This window comes from Leuciscus leuciscus (assembly GCF_965113295.1).
Source record: "Leuciscus leuciscus genome assembly, chromosome: 8".
Lineage (NCBI taxonomy): Eukaryota > Metazoa > Chordata > Actinopteri > Cypriniformes > Leuciscidae > Leuciscus > Leuciscus leuciscus.
In genome coordinates, this window is record NC_138732.1 from 15,138,837 (window position 1) to 15,157,528 (window position 18,692).

The 18,692-nt window shown below is 36.8% G+C and overlaps 1 long non-coding RNA gene across 1 annotated transcript in view; it reads left to right on the forward strand.

The window, feature by feature from the left end:
* LOC309504937 overlaps nt 1–18,692 on the forward strand; it is a 414,587-nt gene that overhangs the window by 315,482 nt on the left and 80,413 nt on the right. The gene's annotated exons all lie outside the window — the stretch shown is intronic.

Genomic DNA, 18,692 nt, shown 5'->3' on the forward strand with positions numbered 1-18,692 from the left:
TTCATGGACTTTTAGTTTGCTTTTCATTATTTCCTGTTGTCTTTGTTCACTTTTCCTGCTCTAATAAGTTTTCATGGCATTTCAATTGATCATCACACCTGTTAGTCTTTTAGTTTCATTATCATTGTATACTTAAGCTCCTGTGTCAGCTATTGTTTGTGAGTTGAGCACTAGCTCTGTTACGCTATGTTGGATATTCTCAGTTTATTCTTTTAAATACATTTGGATTAGAACTTTTGACTCACCTTCATCTTTGGACTCTGAACTGTGACACCACTAATTTATATCAAGTTTTCTCATGATGAGAAACCTACTGACTTGTCTTGGAACAAATTGAATGTATGATTTTCATTCAACTGAAGCTTGCCATCAGGTTGAAAAGATTGCAATTTGTAGTGCGGGAAAAGGATGCTGGAAACATTGATGCCTTCTTTAAAGAAAAGAGATTCACCAACCAATCAGAGTATTTCTTGGAGTTAGATCTCTAGGACCTTTCAGGTGCTCACCGACAGCATACCGATTGGTTGTCAAGGACTTTAGCTTATAGTCAATAGACTTATTACTGCAAATCCGTCTCTGAAATGAAGGAGACCTGATATGTGCTTTCAAAAGAACTACTGCCATTCAACATCAGCTTCAGAATCTCAGAGGACATATAACACATGGCGGTTGCTAGCTGTATATATCATATATATGTTTAAATATAATGCACAATCTATGTTGACAATGTTTTTTGCCAGCCTCATTTTACCAGTTTGACAATAATGAGATGGATATGGATGATTCATCACTGAATATCTCTACTACACACGACTGCACGTCTACCGTCTGCATCTCGTCCTGCAGTTGACTGTCATCAAATATAGAGCTGCAACTTCAATCGTTCGATTTCAACAGCGAAGCTGCTGAAGGCACCCTTCTACAGCCTTTTAGAAGACTAACGTCTTGCAGTTCTGCGAGGAAAAACACAAGCAGCGCCGGCAGGTTAATGAGACATGTGGAGTATCTGAACATGGGATCACACAGAGATTTTTAGCTGACAACGGCAGCAGACGCCGAGACACTCCTATCAACAGAGGTAGCTCTGTAATTAAACCGTTGCTCTCTTCAAAATGAAAGCTGCATTCCACATGCCATAATTATACATTAAGCACTGCCACCTGGGAGTTCCTCGATAAGCAACCACTTTCCCCCTCATTTTATTCCATATTTAGGGCACAATCAGTTTGCCTGATGAGAGATAAATGGCGTGTGAGGTCGTGAGTGTGATTGGAATGTTATGTGCTGCCGTCCCCGATTTACCTATATATTTGTCCCAAACTCTGCATTATGCACTGCGTGGAATTATGGATTGTGGGGCGAGAGGTGGATTAGCTAAAGGCTTGGGTAAGACTTGGGTAAGACTGTGCTTCACGATTCAGTTTAAGCTCAATGGCAGTGATGGCACCAATCATTGGCCTTCTGAAGTGTTCACAGTTTCTTAACATGCTAGCCTAATTGGTTTAAAGTGGGACAACACATTTAGCATAACTGAAAGGCAGGGCTTGCAAACCTAGCACTACAACATCTGGCTGAGATGTCAGCAGCTCAACAGGTAATGTAATAGAGATAACATATCTCATATAGCGAATTTATTGATGGAAACATTTCTAGCCTACATGAAATTGTGGAAAAGACATTAAAAAAAAAACTCATAACATAAATAAATGTACATTTATGTAAAAGCATTTACATAAATAAATAAATAAATAAATCACTCTTCAGTAAGTGCACTGAGTGTAGTAGACATATAGCGAGGTATTCACTTTCAGTGTAGATTTGACAGCTTATCTGAGAAAACTGTGCAAATTATAATTTAACAACAACAATTCAAAGATTTAGGGTTTGGATTCATGTCGCAAGGCTGAGAGAACACTTATTAAATGAAATAGCACACATTTATAGCTGTTCCCCCTTGCAGGGTCATAGGTCAAACTCTGCTGTCTCTGACTGTCTGCTGGTGGATGTGATTTGCTCAAAAGTCTCAATTTTGCCACAAGGCTTGACGCCTGAGTCCTGGGCACTCTAACCTCTGGCTCCATCCTTCAAGGCACACTGACACTCCAGAGTCAGCCAGGACAAGCACTTTTCAAGAATATGGCGCATTATCTGACAAGACTATCTTCACCCTTGTGGCCCACTAAGTCCCTAAAAGGTTGGTCTTCAAACTCTACCAATTACTGAAAAGTACTCTGCTTTTGTAAGAACTCCGGTGCAACTCAAGTGTATAAAATGTAGCAAGTTGTAAGGGACAGATGCAATTGGTCATATCAACCGAATATTTATGTCAGTGGTCAGCAATTGAATGCCAAGAGAAACTAGCTACTAGCTGCCAGTCTAAAACTCTGCTTACCAACTCTGGATACCGTCCATTGAGAAAAGAAACACATTTTTATTATTTTACTTTTGACTTATTTCACAAAAACTCTCAAAATTAAATACAAAGCGTTGGTTTTGTTCATGGTTCAAAGATCATTGTACAGACTGGTAAACAGCACAAGGTTTCAGCATTAAACACAAAAGAAATACATTCAAAAACAAGACAAATACAGGTGCAAAATCCTAATGCTAGAATGAGCAATTATTATATTCTTATTTATTTACCCTATTGATGGTTTTGTTAAAGCTGATGCACATGCTGTCCGCCACAAGCAAGCATTTTTGATTTGTACTGTATTTGCATCTTTGTTTATCATTAAATTCATTCATTACATCCAATTGCAGTTTCTTTTTCTTTCTTTCTTTTTTTGTTTTTGTTTTGTTTTATAAAAGAAATAATTTCAAACCTATTATACCTGCTGACTCTTTGTTGAATTAACCTGGGATAAGAGTATTTGTAAAAAATACTTTTCCTTTAAGAGGGAATATCCATTATAAACAAAAGAGTGAAGCTGACGGCTGAAGTAAAAGGGCCTGCAGTAGATAATTATTACATATTCTAGGTCTGGAGAGCGTGACTGAAATCATTGGCTATATCTCTGCACCAGCTGTTGTTCATAACAAAACACATGCTGACTTCCCCCCCCCCCCTAAACACTGGGTTGCGATTCACATTAAACAAAGCTAAAACCCTGCTGGTCCGGCTTCCCTTTACAAAATAGATGATTTAAGCCTTACAATAGTGAAACATAACATGTTTCTGCGCTTAAATCTATTTATTTATTATATTGATAGTAATACAGTTCGAGTTTAATTTCATATTAGCATGGGTATGTCACAAAAAAATGTTAGCCTACATATCAATATTACAAATTGCAAGCATATCATTATTTTCATGTTATGGCTGATAATTTATAATGGGACAATATTAAAATTCTATACTATTTGGTGTAAATAAATTACAACCTACTAAAAACAAATCAATCATTTTAAAATGCTTAATTTAAAATAAATGTATGCATATAATTTACAGTATGAAATATACAGCAGTAATATAAACTGTAAACATAGGGAAATTAGCATGCACAAATAAATATCAAACATTAGCTGTTATATATATATATATATATATATATATATATATATATATATATATATATATACACACAAAAAAATAAAATAAAAATAAAATAAAATCTCTAATATGAGCTGATATTTAATGCAATCCTTACACAGAAGAAAATTCCAGTATTTCTTTTTTTAAATGCACCCATGATGATTCTTGCTACCATTCTTATTTGCCTTTAATGGCAATGATCAAAATTAAGTTTGAAATGCTTTGGTACTTTTGGTAGCCCAATCAATCTAGGTCTGTCAGTAAAGAGAACCATCAAGTACTTTCAAACAAAAGTGATCTATATTGTATATTAGTATTCTGAAAGATGCTTGTAAAACACATTGATTTGGCACTGTCATTGTGCTCGTAGCCTTTGAAGGATGAAGACTGCAACAACAACAAAAAGCGAAAATATGCTGCACTGCCCCACATTAGATTATTTCACTCTTGGTCGCATTTACACTGGCCATTGGTGACCTTTTTTGGTGCACTCAACCACATGTGACTTTTCTAATGAAAGTCATAGGGACAAGGCCACTCTTTTGCTCAGTTTCCTTTTTATATGTTTCTATTTTCGCCTTACTTGACTTCAGTCATACACCAATCATTTATCTGCTGACACTGATCCAACAAAACCTCTATAGGGATGAAACAAGAACTTTGGACGAAATGGTTTCATCAAAGCCAAAGGTTTGCCTCAAGTCACACTAACGCAATTGGAGCAAAGACACTGTCCAGTACAGATGAAACATGATGTCATCTCCTGTCAGAGAATGCCCTGCCTGTAATTGAAGAATCATCATGGTGAGCAATGTAGGGCCAACAGAGCTTCAAGGTCAAGCTACACTCGGGTCTTCAAATGTCATTAAAAGGTCATGCTAAATAATAAATAAAAAACTAAGGGGAATTCCCTAAAATGTTCACATGCAGACTATTTTGTTTTAGCGGCAAATTCACTACAAGAATTATGTGAATCAGGTATTGATGCAAACGTGCCATCAAAATCTGCTAAAAAATGTATAAATCATGTCACAGTTCGCTGCAGCAAGTGGATAGCAGGAGGTTAGTGAATAAGCTGAATTACCACACTCAAAAGTACATTGGTTTAGTGAAGTACAACCACTCTTTTGCTTTAGGATTAAAGCTCGATTGTTTCACATTTCAGGGCCAATATTCTTGCAGTCCATAACTTGCATTTCTTCATCCATCAAAAGGCACAACACTTAAATGATCACACAAATAAAAAGCAATTCTTTGTCATGAGTCATTAGATTTCAGACCATTACAGCCACAATGAAAAATATGCTTTCTTTCCCGGAGTCAATAAATTACATACAATGCCAAAGGGTGAGTTAAAGACTTAAGGGCACTCATAAGCAAAGCAAAAAGTGGTAAGTGGCCAGTACAGTTGACTAAAATCTCATTTGAGCTCCCACTGCCGTGGTGGCTGTGCCCTCTATGCTCACGTGAATTTATTTTCAAGGGCAAACTTACTGCAAATAATTAATCTCACAAAACATGCATCAGTCAGGCTCCAGTTCAAACAACTCAAATCTGTCTTTCACAAGAAAAAAAGAGAGAGAGGTAAGAAAAGTGGACTCATGATGACTAGATTGTGTGATGCAGTCTTTGAAAGTGCCGATTTTTTTATAAATAAGCACTGAGTGGAGATTGCTCCAGAAGATAGAGCTCTAATGCAACCCTCTACTTGCAGGGACAATCAAATCTTTACCAGCATTTATCTAAGAAACTGGCAAGACATCCTGGACAAATGCTATGTGTTTCTGCATGCACCATCTGTGCTCAAGTCATTTGTGATCTTCCTTTATTTGTGCTAATTGTCCTTAGCATTTTGCAATTATTACCTCTTACATGTTGCCTTCTAGCAAAGCGATGACTCTTTTGTCAGTTGTCAAGGCATGAGCTTAGAAACTAAATGAAAATGGCTTCACGGCAAATTTGGTCTAGTCATCAATGTGATTCACCAAACAAGAACCGACATCTTTCTGTAATTGATGCTTTTTGTTTTTCAATCGCTCTTGCAGACTGTGCCAGTATCTATTTTTAATTGATCAGACCCATCCCAAGAGACTTGACCATTAATCATTTGATGGATCCGACAACATGGCAGATATCCAGCTGGAATGGAAAGACAGCTTCAGAACATAGTTATTTTTACTAAAGTTGGTCAGCAGAACAAAAGGACACTGCTCATCAAATCCACCATCACAGTTTTCTACTTTTTTTTTTTTAAATCCCTGTTAAGTATAAAAGGATGAAAGGCTGATGGCATATCTACCTTTTCTTTTCACTACCACTGTACTAGAGAGCATGACAACTTTAAAACAAGACTTTTAGCTAAATTTAAGCCAAATATGTGAATTAATCATAAGTGAAATAACTCATTTGAAATGTGAATCAATTATTATATTATTATATAAGACATTAACTAATAATCAGATGACTGTAATGTACTTCATAGGCAGCAACTGAATGCCACAGAAATGAAGCCAGGCACACAGCAATCATTTCAGATGTGAGGATAGAATATGCAACATAAGACAAGATTTTCTTGCTTTGACCAAGATTCATTTTCTCTTCTGCTTTGTCTTAATTGAATTTATACAGTAGCACATGAAAGAAAGTGAACAAAGAAAGAAAATCATGCACTTTCAGAAGCAACTGAAGTCCTCAGTTGTGAGTTTGTTAGAAGATGATTCACAATTATAACTTAAACCAACCCTAATCCACTGCATATGTACTATAACAGACAAAACAGAAAAACAGCTTCCCAGCAAATTCTTTATGTTATTACTTTTTAACATCTCTACTTATTAGTAGGAATATTTGCAAATTAAATGAGAACAGAAATTATTTTTAAATAAAAAAATACATTTAAGAGACACGCATGAGGTGACAAGGTGGCCCGGTGTCGATTAATTGTAACAAAAACGTAATTGACAGATACCACTTGATCAGACAGAATCAAACAACTTGAGTTAAATGCTGCAAAGCTAACAACACAAGTAAGCTTTTTTTCTACTTTTACTTGGTTTGCCGAATTTTCGAATTTCTCATCTTTCATGAGGAACTTTCTACATGCAATGCTGCCATCATTTTGATTTATAACACATGTATTAAAATGCTGTCTAGGTAGTCGACTCACTAGGTTTTGGAACCTTTTACCCATAACAAATGTTATCAATTAAGTTTTTTTCAGACATTTATTCAAACATTTATTTTCCTTTAGAAGGTTGTGAGTAACAAAATATAGTAGCAGCATTATTATTTAGAATGCTTGCAGAACACTTGAAGAACAATACGAGCAAACTTGCATGGTTCTTCTAGGTCATTCAAGGTCATTCATTATTTCCAGAATATAATTAGTTCATTCCAATGCATGCTACTGCCATCTTAAGGGATGCTGCAGGATATAATAAAAGAATATGCTGATGAGGGGGTGGTTGGGGTTTGTTCACAAGCTTTGGTGACTGGTTGGCGAGCAGGGGGAGTTTCGGCTGTGTTTGTGGGGTCAGAGCAGAGGGCAGAAGGTCAGACTAGTTCCACAGAGGATTAAAATGGATAAACAGAAAGCATTAGCGCTGCTTTGTGGTGTAGTCTCCCAAGAGCCTCCCACCTTTAAGGATCTGTGCTCATTGTTCCTAAGCTTGCGGAAGGTCAGGGCAAAAGAAGGCAAGGGCAGCGGGGTCAAGGGAAAGGTCAGACAACTTTCTAAAGCTTGGCTTCTCAGAAAGCCCCTGCACCGTTCTGAGGGGGGCACGGCAACTGTTGCTATGCTGTGATGACTCGGAATATTAAAGCTACTTATCTTGACGTCCCACGAACACAATGACAGCTGTGAGGGCTTCTGATGCATGCTTGATACGCTAATCACACCCTCTCCGCAGGACCTCTTTTGCGCACACACAAGTTTACTTTTGAGTAGCAAGCTTTGTGTTTGTGTGTGACCATGTTTATTTTATTACATGGCTGTGAGGGACAGCTCTGCGTCTGAGGCCGTGCTCCCATCACACACCTCCCCGTGTGTGTCCATCTGTGGACTGCTATGCGCCGGAGAGTGTGTGTGGAGCAAGAGGGCTTGTAGCTGAGCTTAATGACATCCGTGAGGAGACAGATAATGCCAGAGACCTTGATTTAAGGGTATTCAGAAGCCTAATGAATATTTAATAGCATGAGACACAATGCAAGAACTTTTCAGTATATAAATTAATACAATACAATTTCCATGATCAGTTATTTTGAATTATTGTTAGACCAAATTAAGCCAACTGAACGCTGCTGACAAAGTGTTGAACATTTATTCCACAGTGCATCTTCAATTGAAGAATCGTGCAAGCTTAAATAAAACATAACTCTTCATACTCAATGCATTGATTCAGTTGAGAACACCGGGGGAGTAATTATTTCTTTAGTGTCTCATCTGAAGCTCTCATTCCCTTTCATTTATGTTAACCTTGATATGGAGGAAGAACCACACCGAACTCAACTAATACAGCATTCATGGCTATTATATATGTCCTCTGTAATAGTCTAACATCTGACATGTTTTGCAAATTAACCTTCGACACTTTGGTTATGTCCTTAATGTAAAAAAATGTGAGAGCTAGCAAAACAGTCTGTTCATCTGTTTGAGAAAATTGCAACATATTAGCAAACTTTGGCAGTTTTGTACAGTTTTTTAATACTCTGTTCCTAAACCTTGTTAGCGGCTTATGGAAACAGAAGTTTAAGGCATCATAATAAGCATGCTCATGTGAAGACAACCTAAAAATGCTGCCTCTTAAGAAACCTTATTTTGGCCAAAATTATAAGACAATATCAAATGTATCCTTTAAATAGGAAACAATAGCAGAATGCACTGATAAGCTGAATAACAAAAATAACAAAAATAAATCCAACATTGTGGATAATTCTAGAGAAATGATTCAAACAAAATAATTCAATATGCAAAAACAATTTATCTGAAAAATTACCGCAAAAAGATTATTGTGTTAAATGGGAAAAGCATCAAATAGAATTTATTACACAAACTTTTAGGCTACAACAGCCATGAGTGTGAGTAAATGATGAACATTTTCATTCTTGGGTGAACTATACCTTGAAAGTTTTTTTTATTTTTTATTAATATGGAATATTAAATTATTTTTAAATGAAATAATACTTTAAATAAGAAACTAAAACTGCAAGTAGGTGGCGGTAAATGTTTAAATGAGTAAGTCATTGAGGCATTCATTTGATTCTTTCAAACTGCTGATTCAGTCAGGAATGAAGTAAATGGCTCTCTTTAAGAATGGGCAATTGAATCATTGGTTCACCTGATTCGTTCAAAATGCAAAATCATTCAGAAAAACTGTCTACTGTGGCTTCATATGTAATATTTTCGTTGACAAAAACAGACAATATTGTGTCTAAAATATATGACAATATTAACTTATTTATTGAACTGTTGTATAAAATCAGTATTGCATTTGTGCTATTCTAAAAAAACAAGACTCATGTCATATTTTGCCTCGTTACTTGTGTGATATTGCTTAACTAGCCTATATCATATGATATAGATATGGGACAAAAACTTGAATTTTAGTTGCCCTGCCTAATGTGCGTCACCAATCAGCTGTATGAAATGTAAGATGACCTACATCGTTTTTTTGTTTTGTTTTTCATAACTAATTAATTAAATAACGTGTTAAACTGACAGCCCTCATATTTTTTATACCATTGTCATCTCATGTACTTGTTATCAATCTGTAAAGAGTCCTATCAATAGCAGCACTTACCAGCTTCAGCTGACCTTTAAGTGACTCGGTGTGGTGCAAACTTACACTGGCTTACGGGCTTCATCAAACACATTGTTTGCTGGTGTTCAGTAATTTCAGGCTACAAGAAGCCCAAGCACAAGCCATTTTGATGCTTACTGTGCAACCAATGATTGATTGATGGATCAATTTGGAGCTCATTCTCATTTAAACTGAGGAGGAAAGCAAGGCTCTTATGAATCAATACGCTTTAATGATTAATAGAGGAGGAATGGAGCCGCCTGGTTATTAATGTGTGCCCCCTTTTCAGCCAGTGGCTGTTATATGCCATTACACTGCAGCCAGTTCCAATACGCTGGGTGATTATAGTGGCTGACTTCTATTTTTTCTCTAAAATAAGAGGAAAATTGTTGAACTTTAAGAGCCAGATTCACCTTTGGCTGAATGTCTAATTTGGAATGTTTTCCGGTTAAAAACAAGAGCATTGAATTGTGTCATCAAGACATGGCAGTGGTCCTAAAGGACAGCTGTATCCACCAAATGCACTTTTGCCTTCATTTCCCCAGCACGCAAAACACATCCTCCTGCATCACACTGCATCCGCTTGTGTCTGTTCCCATTAAATAAACATGCAAGCGAGATAATACCTCGAGTCGGAGTGCTGCTAGAACCGTGTCTCCACTGTACACCCCTCGATTACAATCTGCGTGTCTGTAAGCTCAATATTGCATTGTTCCAGAGTGTCTGTCTTCACTGACATCAAAACGAATAACAGTCATTTGCAGGGCTGGCACTTAATCTTGCAGACAGATTGGAGGAAATGAAATTGTACTCCGTAACAAAAAAAGACCTTTGATCATAGAATTCGCTGCCTCTTTCTTATACAAAGCACTTCTGTTTGATTGTATCAAATTCATACAATTGCAGCTCCTCACCTCCCCTCTGACATCCTCATTTGATATGTTATCTCTTGTTTTGAGATGAAGGCATTGTATTGTGTGTGTACATGCACGGTGCATGGTGATACTTCCCCTCATGTAAGTCTAATTTGTTCAGAGAGTCATTACTCATACAGTGTTCATGTATAAATGTATTTTCCCTCATCTGTATGACGAGGTGGCGTGCATAAGCAGCAGGTGTTGCAGAACATCAGGATTTCAGGATAACTAAAACCAGAGTTGATTTATCTCTCTAAACAGTTAGTGGTATAGTCAGTGTAATCTCATTAGTATTCATAGGAACTCGGATGAAACATTTTCAAGAACAATTTTTGTATGTTTTAAAAGACACAGAAACAGACGATAAACAGCATACTGACAGCACATAAAAGAGACACTTTTAACAGATCTTTTTACAAATCACCTGACAAGGAGAGTACAACTTTTTGGAAGCCTCTTTGAGGACAGGGAATGCACATTTTTTTTTTTTTTTTTTTTTATGAAATATACAATTTTATAAATAATTTTATATTATTTAAAAATAAAACAAACAAAGAAAAGTAAAGTAATTTGGCACACTTGTATGGCTGAACTTAATTATCATCAACAAACTTAAAACACCAATATTTTTGCACTGTAACATTAACAATAAAATCGACTTAATATTTCAGGAATTAAAATACATTTGCATGCCTACAAAAGATGTTCATAAATGAAAGTTTGCTTATTTTAGATGCTGCAAAAATGTAGACAGTTTAACAATGAGATCACTTTGGTATAAATGTATAGCACCAAAATTAAGCAAACCAGTATTATTATAAACATTTCTTCTGTTTGCCCTTTCTGATAAACCTGAAACTATCTCAAATCTATTCTACTATTCTATTCAAAGTTTGGCCCCACAATCATGGAAATTGATAGCCAAACAAAAACCACTAAATACAGTTATAATACCTATTAAAACAACTTTGTTACATATTTTGAAGGCCGGATGGAGGTTCACTTCACAGAATTAAACACTGAATCTAAAGTCTAACCCCGTTTAATACTATTCATCTGAAAATAGATTAAGTTATGCCCTATGGTATCATTACATACATTGCTATCTGCCTTGTTACCTTTCCTCTTTAGGGGGCATTGAAACACTGTGCCTATCAGTGCATCTCCCAGCCATTATTTTTTCATTGAGTACCTGCTGCACAGTTGGTAATGACATTTGTATGGCTCCACTGCTTTTCAACCTCATTGCCCTGATGATGATTCTCATTATAACTCCATCTTCCTCTGTGTGCCTCCGAATCAAAACATAATGCAAATAAATCAGACAAAGCCATCAATAACAGCTTAATATGCACATCTTTATCTAATGAGTGTTTGACAGCTGAAAGGCCGGGGGCTCACGCAGCCAATTATGAGGCAAGCACCTTCAAACTCTCAGCTAAAGAGGTGAATCCTTAAACAGAATGAGGCGAGTGTCTGTCTGCCTTTACTATTCACTTTGTATAAAGCTAAGAGCACGAATCGTCAAAACTATTCGATCCCACATGCATTTAATCTTCTGTAAATGAGTCTTGTCCTCTTTATACAGAATTTTAGTCACATCTTTTAACACTGACAACTTTTCATCACAACATTGTTAATGATGTTAGTGACCTGACCCGACCTGATCGGACCTGTTTTTGTGGGACAAATGACCTGATTTTCTATCAGATTTTCTCAATATTTTAATCAAAATCATGGCATTATCACTTATTCCCAAGCAATCACCTGCCCTCAGACTTAAAGAGAGAATTAAATTAAATTACATAGTAAAATAAATATATAAAATGTATAAAATATAATATGTATCTTTTAAAGAAACAATACTGTGTCCTGAAAAAAAGGATCATTTTAAAACTCAACTTTTTTCCCAACACTGTCAAGTATTTTATTATAATATTAATGCCATGATGATGATGATAATTAAGCAAAATTAAACCACCAAAATGTAAAAGAATACCTCTGATCACATGTGGAACAGATGAATCCATCATTTTCAAAAATATTTTGGGATAATATCAAGAATCAGTAAAAAATCGAAATGTTCATTGAACATTGCGTCTTTAATAATAAATTCTGTTGCTTCCACTTTATATATATAAAAAAATAGCCATTCTGCTTCAGTTTGCCTTGAAATACTGTGCTGTTCTGTATTGCTAATTTGTACTGCACTCCATTGAACAATCCATTACACTGTATTTTATTGTGTAATGTTTGATGCTGAATGGTATACGTAAACAACAACTTGAGAGCCATTCACTAAGAAACTCCTGGCAAGTAAAGTTTTATTTTGGCAAATTTCTAACACTAATGAGACTAGCAACGGTGGACATATTCATTTACAGCAAGCATATAATCTGATCACATTTAATATAATGGGTCTAACATGGCTACCCTCATTGCCAAGAACATGAGGCCTTGTAATAATCTGATGCCTTGCATCTTTTCAAAAACATACAGTATCAAATTCATCGAAACATAGTTTAGTGTGCTACCACAGCACACTGAAGCAGGTAGAGTAATTAGGGGATTCACCATGAGTCTGCACTGAGGGAGGAATGACTGTCATTTGTTGTGATATTCATGCTTCAAGTAAATTATATAGTCTCCTTTATTATCAAGCTTCTTAGCCGGTGAAAAGGAGCACACCATAATGAAAGCCTGCTGATTGCACCGTATTTATTGATGAGCGTAAATCTGACTATAAGGCCACAAAGTAATTACGCTGTCATTCTTAATGAGCTTCCAATTTACACTGCTTGATTACTAGCGAGTAAAATTTTATTGTTTTTCTATAGCATTCCATGGACTGCTGAAATTAAATATCTAAATGCGGATGATCAAAAGACAATCTACTATATTTATTACAGTTAACTAATGATGCCTTGTGAATAAACACTGTTTATGAAAGCAAATTGTTTAAAGAGAATGCTTGTGGGAATGCTGCACATTTAAGGAAGCATCGTATCATTTAGCTATTATTTCTTGCACAGAAGCTACAATCTGTAATCTGATTTTAGACTAATGAAAAAACAGGGTAAAAGAATGAGCGCGGGAGAAAAGTTCTGCTGCGTTGCTGATTTGTTGTGATAAAATTTCGTCTGTGAGTCATTGCCACATAAATGATTTAGTAAGCACCGCTGGCTCTCACGCTTTGACACATTTTATTAATTTTTATAATTATTATTGCAGCGACAGAGCCAGGAGCTCTCCCCCGCTCAGAGTGGTTGGGCGAGGCTTCGTTATTTGAGTCTGAACCCCAGAGACAGAGGAGACGTATCGGGAAACAGCCTCTAAACGCGAGCGCAGCCCACCTCGCCCCCACCTGTACACACACCCGCTCATTGACACCCACAAATCTCTAAAGAGACAATCATAGCCACTAGCCCTGAACGGACACGTACGGCCATTTGTCTTTCTGTCTTGGTCCGCTCCAGTGCGCCACAGACGCAGGCATGCCAATACTTCACCTTACTCTGACCTTCCCTTCCACACAACACAACAGCCAGAGCGGCGGCCAGTCGTGGAGTACGCTCATGAATAAAGAATGACTGAATTATTCCCGAGCTCTATTTGATTTGCATTAAACTATCATCCGCAAAATATCTCTTCTCGTTCACTCACGAGGGCTCACAGGCACATGGACACTTGATGCGGAGGGAATCTGAATAATGGATATATCAGATATATCAGGTTTACTTTATCTCATTTGAAAGTCAAATTCCTTGCATTGCAGAGCTCACCATTTCAGAAGGTTTGAATGTAACAATTAATGCAAATAAACACATATAAATGTATCTACACACACTTGATGTGTTTATTTCTCTCCAGCAGACAGCTTCATGGCAGCTGTCACCTCACAGCTGTGTCAAACATTCTCCAGCCTCATCACCAAATGTCCACTTTTACACACACGGCCCAGCCTCGCTTACTGCCAAACTCCAGCTCCAAGTGTGATATTTAAAGGTCACATATTGTAAGAGTCTCGGGGATGTGTGATCGGCCTCACTGCAACCGCATTAATTACCGTGCCGCTGATCACCACGGGCTTGGACGGGAAACAACACGGCTCCTTCCGAAATCAGTTTCATTACGATGTCTGAAAAATCAGACTAGGCTTCTTCTTCTTCTTTTTAAAGAAAAGGATTGCTTCCCGAGAATTATATGACAAGCCTTTGCTAAATTTAAAAATGCTCTCTTACTCTAAACCCCATCAAAAAGCAATCAAGTGACAGTTCAGTAAATGAAGGTCTAATTAACTCAATGGAAGGCCTTTCTGGACTGGCTATTTCCTGCGGGCTGCAGTGCATTGCGCTGACCTGATTTGATTGTGCAGGACTAAAATGAGCGTCTTAATGTCCCACATACATGCTACTTCCCTCCCCAGCTGCAACAGGGCAGCCCGGCACAGGGCGCTGCAGCATTTTCGTGCTTCTGCAATCAGGCTGACAGAACATGGTTGATGAGGGTACGACTAACAACCTTCCTCTTGCTGATATTCAAAGGTTAATTTGTTTCCATTAATGATTAAAGGGTGTCCCATTACCTTAACACGGCTACTAGATGTTTGGTAAATGTTAATTAAGAGGGCTAATTCAGAGTCCTGTCGGGGATGCGAGGAAGGGAGACATGTCGGGTTTTCGGGGAGCCCCCCTCTGTCAAAAAGAACAAAAGCGAATGTCTCTCCAGTCCCCGTCTAGTGAAACGGTATTGTCTGATATCAAATTGTGATTCTCACCCTGAGATCTGAATAACAATAGTTAAGTGTATTGTGTATGACTCTTTAAGCCCACTAGCTGGCATTGTGCTCATTCACATTTATTTTGCTAATGAGGCAGTAGGGATGGCCTGTGTCTCTGACTGGTGTGGCCTTGTTTCTCAAAAGTGCAATGAACCCAGAGATCCACAGAGTTTTGATGACAGAGGCATTTACGCTGAACATCAACAGGCAGACTGCTATTCAAAAGCACTGCAGACTGTAGTAATGCTGCAAACTGTGTGCCATGCACAACATCTGCAGAGCACAGTAACTTTAAAGTGCAGAATCTGCATCACAATCCAGTAGCTTTTTCCTGTTGCTATCAATTAATCAGATAGTTTTTTTTGTTTTTTTTACTTAAGGGCAAAAAGTGGAAGAAAAAGCAGGGGAAAAAAGACTATTTTAAAAAGACATTTGCTAAAGTGTTTTTCTGCGGCTCTTTTGACAATTCAATTCTAATAACTCAATCTAAATATCCCTGGGGCTAATGGGAACAGTGTTGCAAATATTTAATGGATAGGGCTGTCAATCGGTAACATTTTTTTTAAGAAATCTCAAAAATATTTTTTGTATCTTACATTTTGCTGCTATGGGACTGCAGTGGCAAAATGTGAACTACAAAAAACACAAGATATATATATAGCCTATATATATATATATATATATATATATATATACACACGGTAACAAAGTATGTTTCACATGTCACATATTTAGCAAATTCAGGTTTGCTGATGTCAAAGTGAGAGATAGCATAATATTTTTAATGACAATGAATTCATTTGAATGAATTAACACCATAAAAAACACTACCAACATAATTTTTTTTTTTAAATAACTGCATATTATAAAAATAATTAAATTAATAATTAAATTAATTAATTAACTCTTTCCCTGTTAGTGTTTTTTTTTTTTTTTTTTAGTTGCCAGCCACTGCCAGTATTTTTGATCATTTTCATAATAATCTCATGGCCCCCAGAATATTTTGTTATCTGAACATGCAATTTATCAAAAGAAATAACAGTTGCCGGCGGCAACAATAATACAGTGAGAGTAAAAGTGATGCCTTCTTTCTTTGCGTATACATTTGGGCAGTGTTATGAAACTCTGCCCCCACAGACTGACGTAGATTTGTGGGGGCGTGTTTGAATGAAGTGTTTTAGGAAAGTGTGGCTGAGCCTTAACTTTTACAAAGAATATCTCTTTGGGTTTGAGACTTTGAGCTTTGTAACTCTGCAGATCGTATACAGTACATGCACAAACAGCTACATAACACACTAAATAAAAAGGAAAACAAGAAATCACACCATATGACCCCTTTAAAGCTGTTGCATGTCTTGAAAAAGGTGGTTGCTAACAAGGGACTTAATGGGACTACAGAGGCTGTCAGGGACATTAAATGTCATCACACTGAACAAGTAAGCTCAGTCCACTTTTCCAGCCTCATTATGCTCATAATTGTACTCTTTTAAACTATTCTTACTCAAACTTTCTGGAAAAATGTTTTTGAATAAAAACTGAAAGAGTTGTCGAAAGCTTAGTGATGGTGACATTGAGGTAATGGGACCGTGGTGTAGTTAGTTCATACCCTACATTTAGCTTTTTACAACTGCATTTAGGCTTCAAACTTCAAAAAACTTGTGTTCATCTGTGAAAATGATCTTGATGGACAAAACCAGTGTGATGCTAACTGCCGATTGGCCTATAAAGTGACGTCATACCTGCACTAGCTCATCCTGGGCTGACATTTCATTCAGTAACATTAAGCGTTTTTATATGCTGTTTATTGTGGGTGACCGTGTTATTTTATATGCATATGATTACATACAGTATGATATCACTTGTTTCTGCATTTTCTTCGCATGTCTTTTGATCAGGAGATTCAGTATTCTTTCAAAAGATGTGTAATAGCGCCCCCCTACCGTATAACAGTAAAAACACGGAAAGCCGTACATTTCCGTCAATGGCGGGGAAGCATTGTCTCACAAATGATGGAAATTTCCGTCAATGGCGGAAAAAGAGTTAATATCATTTGGTATCATTATGTATACTACATGGCTAACTTCCATGTTAAGGGTCACCTTGATAAACTGCAAAAAAAATGCTTTTCTTACTTGGTGTTTTTGTCTTGTTTCCAGTCCAAATATCAAAAAATTCTTAAATCAAGAAGCATCTACTAAGTAAAATGATATTAAGATATAAAATGGTATAGTAAGATATTATGTCTTGTTTTCAGAAGATTATTTTATTTTTTTAAACAAGCAAAATTATCTGCCAAATTATCTGCATCTTAAAACAAGATTATTTTTCTTACCCCACTGGCAGATAATTTAGCTTGTTTTAAGCAAAAACTCACTCATTTTTTTTTTTTTTTTTTTTTTTTTTTTGTGAAAACAAGACATAATATCTTATGCCATTTTATTTATCTAGTAAATGCATCTTGATTCAAGAATTTTTGTAATATTTGGACTGGAAACAAGACAAAATACTAAGTAAGAAAAATGTACCGTTTTTTTTTTTTTTTTTTTTTTTGGTGTACAGCAGAGCACAAAAATTCTGAAGTAATTAAAGCATTTTTTTTTTTTTTTTTTTTTTTTGCGGTGTACAGCAGAGCACAAAAATTCAGAAGTAAATTAGAAACCTATACTCTAAATTACCTTGGCAGGTCCCTCTCATCAAAGGGCCGAGATAAGCATTTGCAGTTGTTGTCCCCCTGACAAGCCAAGTGTTTTTCTTTGCCTTCTTTGTCTTCCTCTATAAAGGTAATCCTGTCAGAGGAGAACGCAAATGAGATAGCAGCGAACCAAAAATGGTGGCGACAATAAACAAAAACAACCATCAGGTCAGAAGACAAAACCAGTGACAAAAAAACAAAAAAAACATGACAATGGTGTGCTTATGTGAAAGGAATCCATTGAAATTGAATTTAAAGATTTGATGGGTTGGGTGCAAAGGGGGGGAAAAAGGAGAGAAAAAAGCATGGTCCACAAGTGTGGGACTCTCAGCTTTATCCTCCGCTGAATTACAAAGTGCAGTTCCTTCCTGTGATCAGTCAGCCCTTGGCAAAACTGGCACGGCTTTCTCCTGCGCTGGGCCCTGGGCACTCTGCCATGATACAAAACTTCCTTTGAACCAAACAGCTGTGGGCAGCAGGATTGATATAATATTTAATGTATTAATTACATACACAGAAAAAGGGCCATAGATAGGCAGCCTGTCTTTCATGCAAGCAGATGAGCCAGGCGTGTAACTTTAATTTATGAGCCCCTATTCATTCTCCATCTCTGTCTGTTACACTCATTAGTTTGCATTTCCTGTCCAACATCCCTGAGAGAACAAAAGGCCATCACACTTCTTGAGAAAATATTTTCGGTCTCCTCAAGGACAGATCAAAGTTAAACAACGACGAGGACAAACATACATGCCCATAGCTTGCACAACAGATTAAAAAAACTGTTGATAAATCTCAGTGTAATGTGTGTCCTTTCAAACAAGTCCAGACTCCAACTGCAGCTGTATTCTGATGTATGTCCTTGGTGTCATTGTACTCATTTATTTTTATCATGTTGCAGTCCCTGCCAGCAAACATACATCAAATTTCATACGTACATATTACCTGTCTTGTATCAGCACAGAACATTCAC